Here is a 13,551-nt window from a genome sequence, read left to right on the forward strand (position 1 = left end):
TTGATCTTGGACTCTCAGCCTCCCGAACTGTGAGGAACAAAGGTCCATTGTTTAAGCCTCCCGGTTACGGTGTTTTTTATGGCAGCCCAGGCAGATGGTACACTCAGAGCCTATCAGTCTTACCGTTTGTAGTGTTCATAGATGATTGAATTGATATCTAAATACATCATTTAGAACTGACTCTATTTCCACATCTTACTCTATTGACTTGTCGTGTAGCCCAGTAGACATACCCATTTTATAGAAATGAAGGTCAACAGGGACATTTGGGGACACATGAATGGTTCAAGATGGCTTAAGGGTGAGGGGTGGTATATGAGGGAAGTAACTAAATGAGAGGACCAGGGATGGAAGGGGGCCAGAGCGTGACAGGACCGCCTACCAGACTCAGGAGCTTGGCATTTGGCCAAGACAGGCTGGTATGTGGGAAGTTTCAGCAGAGGAGTGCCGTGGTCAGATCAACAGGTTCAAGTGCCTCTGCACAGTATGGCGGGAGGACTAGGCTGGACAAACTCCCCAAACTGTCCCCTCAGGCACGTTCCATCGGCCCTTGTCTTTCTTCCCGCTCACTTCACCTGCTGCTTTGGTCCCTTTTTCTCTGGCAGCAAGTCCCAGCCCAAGATGACTAAATTTTAAGTCACTTCTGCTGCTCTCCCAGCCCTGTGCAGAGGCTGGGACCCTGGGGGCCACGCGTGGGCCCTCCTTAGAGGGAGCAGCCACTGGGACTCCTTGTACTGCCCCTTCTCTGCCACTGCCGATCTGTTATCTCATGGATTCCCCCAAGAACCTCCCGAGCGAAGGAGTGTCATTTCCATTTTACAGCCATGGGGACGGAGGCGTACGGAATGTAAGAAACTCATCAGCGATACACCGCTGGTGGTGGCAGGGCCGCCTGCCTTGTCCTTGTACCCTGGTGCCTCTGTGGGAGTCAGACTTGCCTCAGAACCCTGCGTCTCAGTGAACTTCCTGCCGCTACTTCCCACTTTATCTTGTAACCCCGAGAAACCTCTCTTACCAAGGTCACCATAACATAGGGGTGTCCCTGTGCGGCCCTCCCCAGGCCTGACTACCTAGGTCAATTCTCCATCAAGTTCATCCACCATAGATTCTGGCCCAGGAAAGCAGAGCAGGCAAGCAGCATGCTTCTCTGGCTTTTTTTTTTTTTTTTTTTTTTTTTTTTTTTTTTTTTTTGAGGGCTAAATGAGGTGGGGAGGGAGAAGAACTTTTGAAAATTTGCATCGAGAATTCAAAATTATCTCAAACCTCTACACATCATTGTAAGAGAACTCTGTTGGCTTCACACTCAGAAGATCAGATAGGAAAGGGCAGCTGGAAACAGCAACCACTCAAGCTGAGCACGGGAGCCAGGAACCAGGAGGGGGGCCTAAGTGGAGAGGTTTCGATGGGAGCCATGAGCCCCAAGTTTAGTCTGGTTTCACTTTCAATCGGTAAGGGCCCTTTCACTGAACAGGTAAGATGGATCGCAAGGTGCGGGAAGGTCGGGGAGGGGGAGCACGGCTTCTCTGCTACCCTTGCAGAATAATTGTGTGTGACGGGAAAGAGAGACAGGACAGTCGTCATTGGGAGGAGGAGGGAGGCGGCTTGCTAAAGACACTGCGTTTGGCCTTGTCGCCACCATGGCGGACACTGTGGTAGGCATTCAGTATATCTTTAATTCATTTATTTTAAATTACTTAATTGAAGAAGCTAGGGAAGTACAGGTAGGAGGGGGTGATGTATGTGGTATATTTTATACAGCGTGCTCCTCTACAGCAAGAAAATAAATATTTTAGATGTATGCCCACAGTGTGATACACCTTGCCATGTTGAGTCAAAAAAGCAAGTCACAAAGAATGATACCATGTAGCTCCATTTTTAAACAGTTTAGAAACAGGTAAAACTAATGTGTATGGTGCAGGGATGCATCCAAGAGGAATAAACCTACGAAGACAAACAAGGAAATTATTCCCATAAAAGGAAAGCGGTCACCCCTGGAGGGCAGGGGTTGGTGCTGATAAAGGCTCCAGAGGGGCTTTGTGGTGCTGCTAGTAGCGTCTCTTGGGCCCCGGATGGGGGGCGGGGTGCAGGAGGGGGTTGCGTGGGTGTTCACTTCACAGCCATCTGTTAAACCAACTGGGCATGTGTGTTTAATGCACTTGTCTTCTTACTATATTTTAAATTAAAAAATGCTTTGGAAAAGACAGCCCAAGTCCCCTGATATTTCTGAGATGCAATGGATACTTGATATTAAAATGATATGGACAGGTGTAACCAGCCAACATGCGCTGCAGGTTTCGTGTGGGAAGTAAGCTTTGATTCTTCTTTGCCACACTTCACGTATTCCAGACCTCCTCAGGAACAAAACCCAGGTTGCTTTCAAATGGCACCAGAGACCAGAGATGCTTCAGATCGATTTCCATCTCCTCTGGTCTACTCAGACCTGGATAGAGGATGATGCCTTCGCGTGATAAAACAGGGGAATTAGAAACACAAAATCCGAAGGCCTCAGGAAAAGGGAGGCAAAGATTATCTCAACATAAGGACACAGAGAAACAAGTGGCCTAGATTCCTGCAGATCTCAAGGTCGTGACTTACCTGAATTTGGTCTTCACAGTTACAAGTTCCATGAATGTATTTCACAAGCTTGGTATATTTAGCTATCTCTTGAAAGTATGTGGATTATAAATAGCAGCAGTTAGAAACATTGTTAGAACCTTGCTGATTTGGTGTTTTGAAGAAGTGTTAAATTTTTTAGAAAATCTAGTAGGAAAAATATTCACATAAGTCAATTATTTATATAAACGAGATTTCAGAAAGTACGCTTAAACAGGTTTCCAAACACTCTAAAGAGCTTTAGACAGGGGAAGAAGTTCTATTCCAGGAATAACTTATAATAGCATCAATCCTCCGAAAACACGAGGCTATCATTTTTGGCAGATGGTTAGTGATTATTAGTAATGACTAAGATCAGCATGGTTTTTCCAAGGGAAGATTATTTCTCATTAATCTCATTTCCATTTTTAAGAGAATTACCAGGTGCTCGGGGAAGGAGAGTATCACAGACAAACCGTGTCTCAGTTCTCACCAGGCATGGGTGCTAGTTCAATCAAGACATTAATAATTCTTTTAGAACTGTCAGGTTATGCCCTGGCCAGGTGGCTCAGTTAGATGGAACATCGTCTCATACACCAAAAGGTTGCAGGTTCAATCCCTGGTCAGGGCACATACCCAAGTTGTGGGTTCAGTCCCCAGTCGAGGTGCATACCGGAGGCAACCGATCGATGTTTCTCCCTCTCCCTTCCTCTCGCTTTAAAATCAGTAAACATATCCTCAGGTGAGGATTTAAAAAAAAAAACAAAACTGTCATGTTAAAGAAATTTTCTTGCCACCCTCAAAGAACTTGGTTCTTCCCTTTCGGTTAAAACACTGTATTAATATCTGAATGCAGAGGTACTTCCCTAGCGCATGTACAGATGACCCAGAACTGACAGAAGGGCTAACCCACACTGCCTTGCAGACTCGCAGGTGAAAGGGTCTGAGCGTGTTCTAAAAGAGAGCTGAAACACGACGGAAAAGAGCAGCTTCCTGAAGTTCAGCAACACACGTTCGGGATTGAGAGGGTCTGGTCTGACGTCAGTATGATTGAGAGAGACCCCGAGTTCAGCCAAGTGCCATCGAAATACGAGCCAGCGATGCGGCGCGGCTGTTTACAAAGAGAGTGTGACGCTCAAGTCATACTCACGTGTGCATTGGTACAAGTGCAATGCCCATATCAAGTGAGTGATGGTGTCACGTGCTCTAGATGTGCCCGGCTTAGCAGGAATGCTTGTCACTTTGGGGTGTCTCGTGATGAGAGGATGGGCCAGAGGCCTGGCGGGGTTTGGAAAGGTCGGAAGTCAAGCCGTGTGCGCAGATCTGGGAAGGGTTAGACGGAGGGGAAGGCCAGAGAGGCCTGTAAGCGTCAGAGCGGCTACTAGTAGGAGGGGCTTCTTTTCACTGAAGGCTGGCTGGTTGATTGTCCGACGTGCTGCAAAGGGTGGAATTAAGATGAACTTCGCCAAATGACAGATTTCAGATTCGAGGATTTCCACAGTCAGGGCAATGAAACCTGAAAGGGCCGCCTTGTAAAGTAGCAACGGGACTCCAGAGGGCGAAGAGCGCAGGGAAAGGGGCTGGGTGGGGAGGGAACACCATACTTCACACACAGTCACCAGCCAGGGCTCTGGAGCCAGGCCTGTGACCAATCCCACCCTCTAGACGTCAGAGCTCTGTGGCTTTCAGCAAGTTACCTGACCTCTCTCGGCTTCGGGTTCCTTATTTATAAACTGGGGATGATAATGGTAATATAGTATTCCCACTGGGGTTTATTTTTATTTATTTATTTATTTTGGTGATTGAGTAAAGCAATGCTATTTTCAGTGGGATCTTAGATCAAACCCGCAAGGAAGCAAGGGAGGGAAACCTTGGCTTTTTGTCCCCTGATAATATCTCCTTTGCCTAGAAATTACGTCTGCCTATGTTGGATGCTTACATTAAAGTTGGGGTGTATACAGCATTTGTACTAACCAAATCAGGCAAAATAAAGTCGTGATTCCATGTCGTCATCGGTCACGGAGAAAGCACTAAAGTTCAAAACCACCTCTCCTACTTAGCTCTCCCCTCTTCTTACTGGAACACTGGCCCAGCTGTATCAGGGCTCGGCCTCTCTGCATGCAGCCCCGTGGCCCAGCAAGCTTGGTCAGCCGTAGGGGGCAGGACTGTGCGAACTACGGCAGAATGCCACCTGAGCTCAGGGACTTTGGGGCAGGAGGTTGGGTGGGGTCGGGTCATCTAATGCTTGTTTTCTTTGTGCTCATAAAATGACTTCCTTTTCTACGCTGATGGGAAACCGAGGTAAAAGCCACATTAGACCAGAGGGATGGAGACCATGACAAGAGGGTGTTCTCACCGTTGCTGTGCCCTGTGAGTGGGTGAAGTGGGGCCCCACGTGTTCACAGTAACTGCTACAAGAACCGGGTGGAACCACATGCACAGCGACCTCCTGGCACACAGATGAGCCCTTGCCTCTCTCTTGAGGAAATGAGGTCCTTTGCTTGAATATTTGATCAGAAAGCCCCAATCTTGAAGACCATGAGGAGGATAGGAGTTAAGAGACAGGGGTCTGAGGAGTGGCAGAGTCAGACTCCTCCTTACACCCACCACCCGCCTCTGGGCGCATCGCCTGCCTCGTTCTGGACTCGATCTGACTTGAAATTTTAGTGAACCGATGGGCCTCAGCTCCTCCCCGTCCCACTTGGGTTCCCCGCTGCTCGACCCCTGACCGAGCTGGGCAGTCCCAGCTTCCACATGTAGCATTAGAACCCCAAAGATAGATCCTCAAAATCCAGTGTTCGAAAGGGGGTTTATTCCCTCATCTGTAGACAGCTTTTTGTATCTGCTTGGCTCCGATTGAACACACAGAGCCCTGACTTAGTGTCTGGGAGCTCTAACAAACCCATTGAGTGCTTTTCCCCAGCTTATTATTGGTGCCATAGCTGTCACTGCCCTTATTTTCATAAAATAATAATTCTGGTAAGGATAATAGAACTATATTTGACATTTTAAAAAAATGTTCCAACAGCAGTACCTTTTCTTCAAATGAAATCTTGCAGGGAGCCTCCTATAGCGGCTGGCGAGGACAGAACTGGTCGCACTGGAGGACTTCCGGGGACGTGGAGCCCCCCTTCCTCCAGTGACCACTTGATTCCAGGGGGCGGGCAGGGCCACCATGTCATACCTGAGCTGTGTGCTTACAGTCCCCCAAACTTGGGAGAGGCGAGCAGGTCTGCTTTTTGCATGGCCCGTGGTCATGGGGGCCAACCAAGAAAGAACCTGCTGGCTGTGAGAAGAATAAGCAAGCAAGGCGGCCTGCAGCAGGTGGCTGGAGTGTGGTCGCTTTAATTTCTTCTCCGCCTCCATCCCTTCTCCGCTCCCTCCCTAGGGTGCTCTGATTTTAATAATTGGGGTCCTGGCTGTGCTCTTCACCCATCACCCAGCTAACGGACTTCACTTCTAACGCCCGGGACCAGTGCAAGCTGGGAGCCTCTCCAGCCTTCTTTGGAGGGTCCTCTGAGACCCTATCCAGCTAGGACCTGCCTGCTCACCTCCTTGGAGACCGTGTCCCACCTGCCTCCTGAACTTGCCATCATGGCCGACAGTGGCATTCAAAAATGCCCGACGTTATTTTTGTTGTTGTTTTGACTCCTCACAAATCCTGACTGGTGTTTTATTTTACATAATCCCGGAAGTAGTGAAAAACCCCTGTTTTAACCTCTTGGAATCAAGGATTCCGGTGTAAGCTCACCCTATGCATTTAATCTCCACTGGAGGCCTCGTGAGGGAGAGATTTATGTTATAACGAACGAAGAAACACGCAAAACCGCACTCCCTCGGGTCTCGTGACTTCCTCGGAATTTCATTTATAGGTTAGCTTGTCAGAGAACCCCCACTGGTAAGGGAAAGGAGAGCAAAGCATGGAAGCACACAAATGTTTAAGAAAAAGCCATTTAAAACCACGACAATATTGGATAAACTAAATAGTTGAGTAAATCATCACTTCAGGGGCCGCAGGATCAGCTTCCCCCACTGTCTGAGTTCAGTGCTGGTCCCCAGGCTGCCCCTCAATGTGTCCCTGCTCTTGGTAAAAAGAGCCCGTGCCTCTGGGGAGCTTTGGTTGGGTGTTAGCCAATGAAAGGGCCTGAGAACCTTTCAGGCTCTGAGAAAACCTTGGGAAACTTTCCCGACAAAACGTTGCCTACGATTGCAGGATGGTCACATGTCCCCCGGAACACTGGACCCAGCTGAAGACGCCTGCTCTGAAAGCCCTCCAGCTCCGAGCTCAGCGGGGATGACCAAGCAGACCTGTGCTGGATGGAGCAGGGGCTGGACCGCCTCCCCTAATAAATCATGGAGCAGGAACAGGTGATCAGCAGACGTCTGTACCCACGTGACCTCGCTCCCACCAGCCCACCCCAGCAGGAATTAATTGCAGGTGTGGTTCACACGCCCCGGATGGTGACCTGCTGACAAGCTCCAGAACGACAGAGGGGCCAGGAGTGGAGGCAGGACCCAGGGACGCAAAGCTGATAAGCGGATTAGGTTTCAGCTTCCCTCCCCATCCCTCATGCCCGCAGACTCTGCAGCTGCGGGAGCTCGCTCTTTCTCCGCTGGAAAATGACTCTCTGCCTGGGCCATGGCTGCAGGCCAGCACCCCTGAACCCCCCGCCTTTCCTGAACACACCCTGTGCTTTCACACCTGAGCCCGTGCTGTGCCCTGGGCTGGCGTGCCCAGTGTCAGTCAGGTACCCACTTGCTCTGCAGGACCTGGCTCGGGTTTCGGCTCTCAGTCCTGGGGTGGGTTTAGCAGCAGCGTGTTCCTGTGCTCTCCTGGCCCCACTGATCTTTTTGCTGTCTCTCTTCTTCCCCAGCATGTCATGTGGTTGGAAACATACAGTATGCAGCCTTGTCAGACAGGCCTCTTTCACTTAGCATTTAAGGTTTCTTCAGGTAGCTCCTAAGTTTTAACTATTGAGAGCTCACTGAAATTGTTGCAAAGCACAGAAAGGCAGACCTTCACCCTGCACCATTCTCTGTGTGGGAGGAGGTGGGAACTTTCTCTTGCTTTTTACACTCAGTATTGGAAGCTGGGGCGGGGCAGGGTGGAGGGTGAGCAAGAGGGAGAATTCTGTCAGTAGTGTCCAATGTGAGGGTCAGTGGCTCCTGACCTGGGCATGGCTTCTGGTTTCCAGGCCCATTCAGCTTGTGACAAGTCCCTTCACCCACAGTGTGCCTGCCCTGCCTTCCAGCCTGCCCTTGCTGGGAACCAGCGACAGCCAGCCTCTCGCCTTGTTCCCAATGTCCTTTCTCCCATGCTCACCCCCCACCGCTTACTTCAAAGAGAGAAACCACAGTGAAAACGCCTTGGGAGGCCAGGTCTGTCCCAGCTGGGCCCGTGGCCAGTGCTGGCCCAGAAGCAGCCAGCACAGTTGACCACTAATAAGATTTAGCCGTCCTGGCCACAGGCAGCCGAAGCCAGTGATAACTGGATAATATTTCTTAGTGTGGGGCTTACCATTTATTTTGATACTCATGCAGTGCTCCTATAAGAACCACGTTAGCATTTAAAGCCTGTGGAACAGCTCAGGAGGGTCAGAATCTGATGGGCCCGGGACCCCATGACATTTTTGCTGCCGCACACTAGGTTCATACCCTCCCTGGGCCTCAGTTTCCGCATTGGCAAAAATGAGCACGACAATTCCAGAGAGTTATTAGGGGGGTTGACTTTTAGATGGGCCTTGCACACAGGGAATGTTCACTGGGTATCGATTCCTTCTCCTCATGGGGACCTGGGTTTCTGTACCAGTTTGGGGATTATCTAGCTTTGTGACCAGGGACTAGTCACAGACTCAGAGACAGAGATTCTCACAGGCGAACAGCTGCCCTGTATTTATCTATTTTTAAACTTTCTACTGGAAAACTTTCTTATTTTAATTTATTGATTTGAGAGAGAGAGAGAGAGATCGATTTGTTTTTCTACTTATTCATGCGTTCATTGGTTGCTTCTTGTATGCGCCCTGACCGGGAATCAAACCTGCAACCTTGGCCTATTGGGATAACACTCTAACCAACTGAGCTAGCTGTCCAGGGCCAACACTTTTCTTATTGAAAATCTTTTTATATAGACATACTCAGAAATACCCATATCATAACTGGGCATCTCGATGAACTTTCAAACACCGAGCACACTGTGTACGGTGGCCCCAGACAGGAAACAGAATCGCAGGAGCCTGCTCCTTCCCCTTCCAGGCCCACCCTCAGGGGTGCAGCTCTCATCCTGGCTCCCACGCCTTGGACAGCAGCTCGGCCTGGCCCGCACCCGCCTGACACAAAGGGAGCCAGGCACTGTGTGCTCAGGGTCTGGCTCCCTGGGCCCGATGTTGCATCCGTGGTGCTGGCCCACGTTGTTGGATATGACGACCGTAGGCTGTCCGTTCTCAAGGCTGTGCCGCAGGGGTTGGCCGGCACGCCGAATCCAGCCTTCCATCACATTTTGGCTTTTTTTTTTAACCACAGCCAGGGAGACCGTGTGTTCTGGCCCTTTACAGAACACGTTTGATGACCCCTGCTGTGTGGTAGCCCATCGCGTGAACATACCACAGTCTGTTCCCTCTGCGGCCCGTGAGCAGGCACCGAGTTTCCAGGGTAGGGCTCTTCTGAGTGGTCTGAGCTCTTCTGCGCGTCTTTTGGTGGAACAGGCCTGTTGAGTCTGTTCCTGGGAGCGAACTGGTTGGACCACAGGGTACATGTACGCCTAGCCCGATTACCGACTGCCCACCAGTGCTCCAGAGTGGATGCATGCCCCCCTGCCCCCACTCCCACAGCGGTGTCTGGGGGTCCCAGTCGCTCCACGTCCTCAAGAGACTGGGTATGTCTGTCTGTATCATTTTAGCCCTTTCCCCTGCACCTGTCTTCATGCTTCTCTTCTCTCTGTAAGTTACCGCTCAGCTTGTGCTGGGGCACCTCCGGCCACACAGCACTCACCGCGTCTGGGGCCACGGTTCATCTTCGGGTGCTCCTGGTCTCTTAAGAAGCTCTTCTCTGAACACTGGCCCTTCAGATCTTTATCTATATCTGTATCATCTATATATCTAATCTCTATATATTGATGCTCCTGTTCCTGCCTAATGCTATCTTCTCCATGAAAAGAAGAAAACACAATTCCAGCTTCTCTAAAGTTGCTTGGAAAACAGAGATTTGCGTGTCCTCGTCATCCTGGGGAACATGTTAAGCTTCTCTGGGCCTCAGTTTCCCCACCTGTTAAATGAAGGGATTTGATTGACAGATTGTGGAAGTCATTTTCACTCCAACACCCCGTCGAACGTTGTTTTGGGAACTCTCGCAGAGATGTCTGCGTGCGTCTAGATGAGAGACCTTCCCCCGCCAAGTGGCCCCATGAACGTTTACCTGCTGACAGTAGAGAACAGAGACATTTCTTCCTTCAGTGTCTCCTCCTTCTGACACATAGTTCCTGAGCACCAAGGACGTTCCCGGTTTTCCAGATGGTGACCTGGTCTGGGTCTTTCCCGCACACTGTGCGCCTGGGGACCCTGTGGCTTCCATGGGATGCTGTCACAGTGCCAAGTGTATTGCAAAAAGGCAAGAGTTGTGAGACATGTTGACACCGATGAACATCAGCAGAGGCTGGAGGGTGGCTGGGGCAGGCGCCCGGTCCCTGGGGCAGTGCGGCTAGGGAGGGGGGTGGGAGCAGGCTTCCCCCCAATACTCTCGAGATTCCCTTTGCTTGCAGCAATGAATTCCAACCCCAGACTCCTCTTCCTGATGTAGGCGTAGGCCGGCCAGCCGGTCTGGCTGGCAGTCCCCTCGGATATGCGAAGTTTTCAGATACCAGCCCACATGAACTGACCCAAACCCTGTCAAAATGCAAAGGCAGGGGGAGAAAACAGAAATACTAATTATGTTTGCGAGATGTCAAACTCCATGGTCTAGTAGGAACACCGGTTTGAATATTTTAAAAGAAAACCCAGCTAACTGCATGTTAATTCATTTAAGTCTCACAGCAAGCCCAGGCCTTCGATATCGTCATCCTTGTTATGTAAGCGGGGACGCAGCAGAGACACAGTTTTAGAGTTTGCCCAGGGCACCAGTTTGTGAGGGTGGGGCCGGGATTACAGACTCAGGCAGCCTGGCTTCAGATTGCTCTCACTCCTGAGGCTACGTCGAGTGGAAGGGCAGGGATTTTCCTGTTCGGAAGGAAGGAAACCTTCCCAGGCAGGTCAGAATCGGAGGCCTGGCCGCCTGGCTGACCCTGGTGCTGGAAAGGGGGGCTGGGTGACACCCTAGGAGGAGCTCCCTGATCTAATCTTCCCTGAACTTCACTGCAGAGCCCAGGAACCTGTGCCGCAGGCTCCCAGGGCTCAGCAGTGTCGGTGACAGAGTCTGTACTGGTGACAGAAAACCTCTCTCCACAAGGGCAGGAAGTTGCCTGAGAGGAAGCAGGAGGGAGTGTAGCTCACCAACGAAGGGCAGAGCCAAACTGGAATCCACATCCTTCCATCGAAGCCCGTGCAGCAAGTACATCACCTTTTTATACCAAACCCTACTGGGGAGTCTTCCCACCTTTACTCAGCCAAGCCTGTGGACGGTCCTCTGTTTGGAAAGAAAAACACTTTACAGGTGTTTTTCTGTGGGCGTATGATGGTTTGTGTGGTCGGGGGCATTCATGGCCCCAAATGTTCGCCCCACGGAATGGCATGCCCCTTCCCACATGACTATCTTCTCTCACCATCAAAGCAGAATACATCTCCCTGCCTATTGATTCTGAGTTTGGCCACATCACTTCCTTTGGTCGGTGGATGGTAGGAGAGACTTGAAGAGGTGTTGGACACGTCTACTTGCCATTTTTGGCCTTGGCCATCACCATGGCCTTACACATCACAGCGTGTAACAATCATGGAGAAGGTGTCTGGGAGTCACTAACTCTGCCTGGGAAGTAGACGGCTTCCCAGAGCAAGGGACATTTGGTTAGGGTTTTGAAGGATGTGAAGGAGTCCAACAGATGGAGAAATGCAGGCGATATACTCTAGACACTTGTGAAGGTTCTGAGTGGTAAAAAGGCCCGACATCTTCAAGAAATGGTTGGCTGTTAGGTGAGGTGTAGCTTGTCCGCTCTGACACAAAGCAGTTAAAACGTGCACCAGAAACCACCGAGTGGTCAAGAACATTCATTTCCTCCACGCCGTATCCTCCTATTCCACCAGCCCGTGAGCTCTTCAGTTTGGGCTGAAAAGGCTTGAACGAGAATTTTATTCCTTCCTGTGATGGAGGCGGCAGAGGGCAGGCAGGCATAGCAGCTGGCTCCTGAGCTTGAGTTCGCTTTAGAAGAAAAGCAGCCGACCGTTTCCAGGGAAGCTGTAACTCCAGCAGCCTACTCATCAGACACTCGGGGGAAACCGTGGGGACGCGCGGAATGCCCTGGGTCAAATACAGGCCAGCAGGGCGAGTGGGACGCGGCATCTCACAGCGAAGATCTGGGCCAGGCAGGCCGGGCGTAACCTTTTACTAATGAGGCTTCCTCTGCCACGCTGCTCCCACTCCACACTTCTGGCTCAACCCCCACGGGGCTGCTGTGCCCCGGCCGGCCTGCCTGCCTGTCTGCTTGCTCCGTGAGCCGCAGAGAGAAAACGGCGTCTCCCACGATGCACCACGTACCACCTATGCCCTGGACAAAGCTTTAGAACCCGGGTGGGTGATGGAGGAGTCGTGCAGAAAGGCCTGGGCTGATTGTCACTGGGCTCTGTTTCCAGTCCAGAGGTTACCGTTGTCCCTGTGACTTTGGGGAAGTCACTTAACCGCTTTCCTTTGCTGTTCCCTTGCCTTTAGAATGAGGCTTCTTCTCCACGCCCTCCCTACCCCGCCGGTCGGTGGTGGAGGCTGTGGTGGAGGCTGTGCCAGAGGATGAGCAGGAAGGGGCCTGGCCAACGCCAGGAGGCTGGTCACCACTGTTTGTTTTACTGGGCTTCCTCTCCAGCTGCCCTGGCAGCAGCCGCTGACTCACTTCCCCAGCAGCTAATCTGGCCATCAGAGTGTCTGGGCCCCAAGTGCTGGATGCGGTTTGACAGCTGCCCAGCCAAGAGCCGAGCACAGTCACTGACTCTGGGGTTCTTCGGGAAATGCCTGCTTTCTGCCGCCTCCCGTGCTCGCTTCCCGCACAACTCACCTCTACCCTAGAAAACTGTTCACCGACCGCAGCGTGCCCCGAACACTCTGCACCCCGCCTTTTTGCCCTGCAACATGTCTCAGCGCACGCCCTCATCCCTCATCTCTATTGATTCACTCTGTGAGGCGGCCACATGGTATTTCCACGTTTGGATGAACCATCCGTTCCACCAGCCCTCCGGCCACGGACACGCAGCTGCCTGTGGCTTTTCCCTGTTCAAACATCTAAAACCGTGCTGCTCACACCACAACCACGAAATGCATGTCCAGTTACGCACGGTCCCTTCCCCTCACCCCCTGGCTTCCCCCCAGTGCTCCCCTCCCCCACCTCTCCACCCTTCCGTCCACAACTGTTTTATGAATGAGTCCCCACAATGGGCCTGGCACTGTGCTAGGCTCTGGGTGCTCCCCTGTTTTTTCCTTCATGTTGTTGGGATCCCCATTTTTTCATGCCTCTCAGTACTACCGCTTGTAGTTGGTTTAAGGTCAGTCTGTTACCCTTATAAATCTACTAACTGTTTCTCTGAACTCTTTCAACACTGACAGCTGGTCAAAGCTTAGGACCTCACAAAATAAACTGCCTTTAGCATTTGCACACTTAGTCAAATTATCCTGTTTCAGTGTGTCTGCTATCACTTCTCCTGACTGCTTCAGACACCTTAAAAGCACCCACGTTTTTACTGTACCCACACCTAAGCCCATTTGTAAAAATCGTAACAATTGTACTGGTCAATATGTTATCCCTACAAAACTTATTTTTGTACTTTTCCAGGATTG

This window comes from Desmodus rotundus, chromosome 8 (genome assembly GCF_022682495.2).
Source record: "Desmodus rotundus isolate HL8 chromosome 8, HLdesRot8A.1, whole genome shotgun sequence".
Taxonomy (NCBI): Eukaryota; Metazoa; Chordata; class Mammalia; order Chiroptera; family Phyllostomidae; genus Desmodus; species Desmodus rotundus.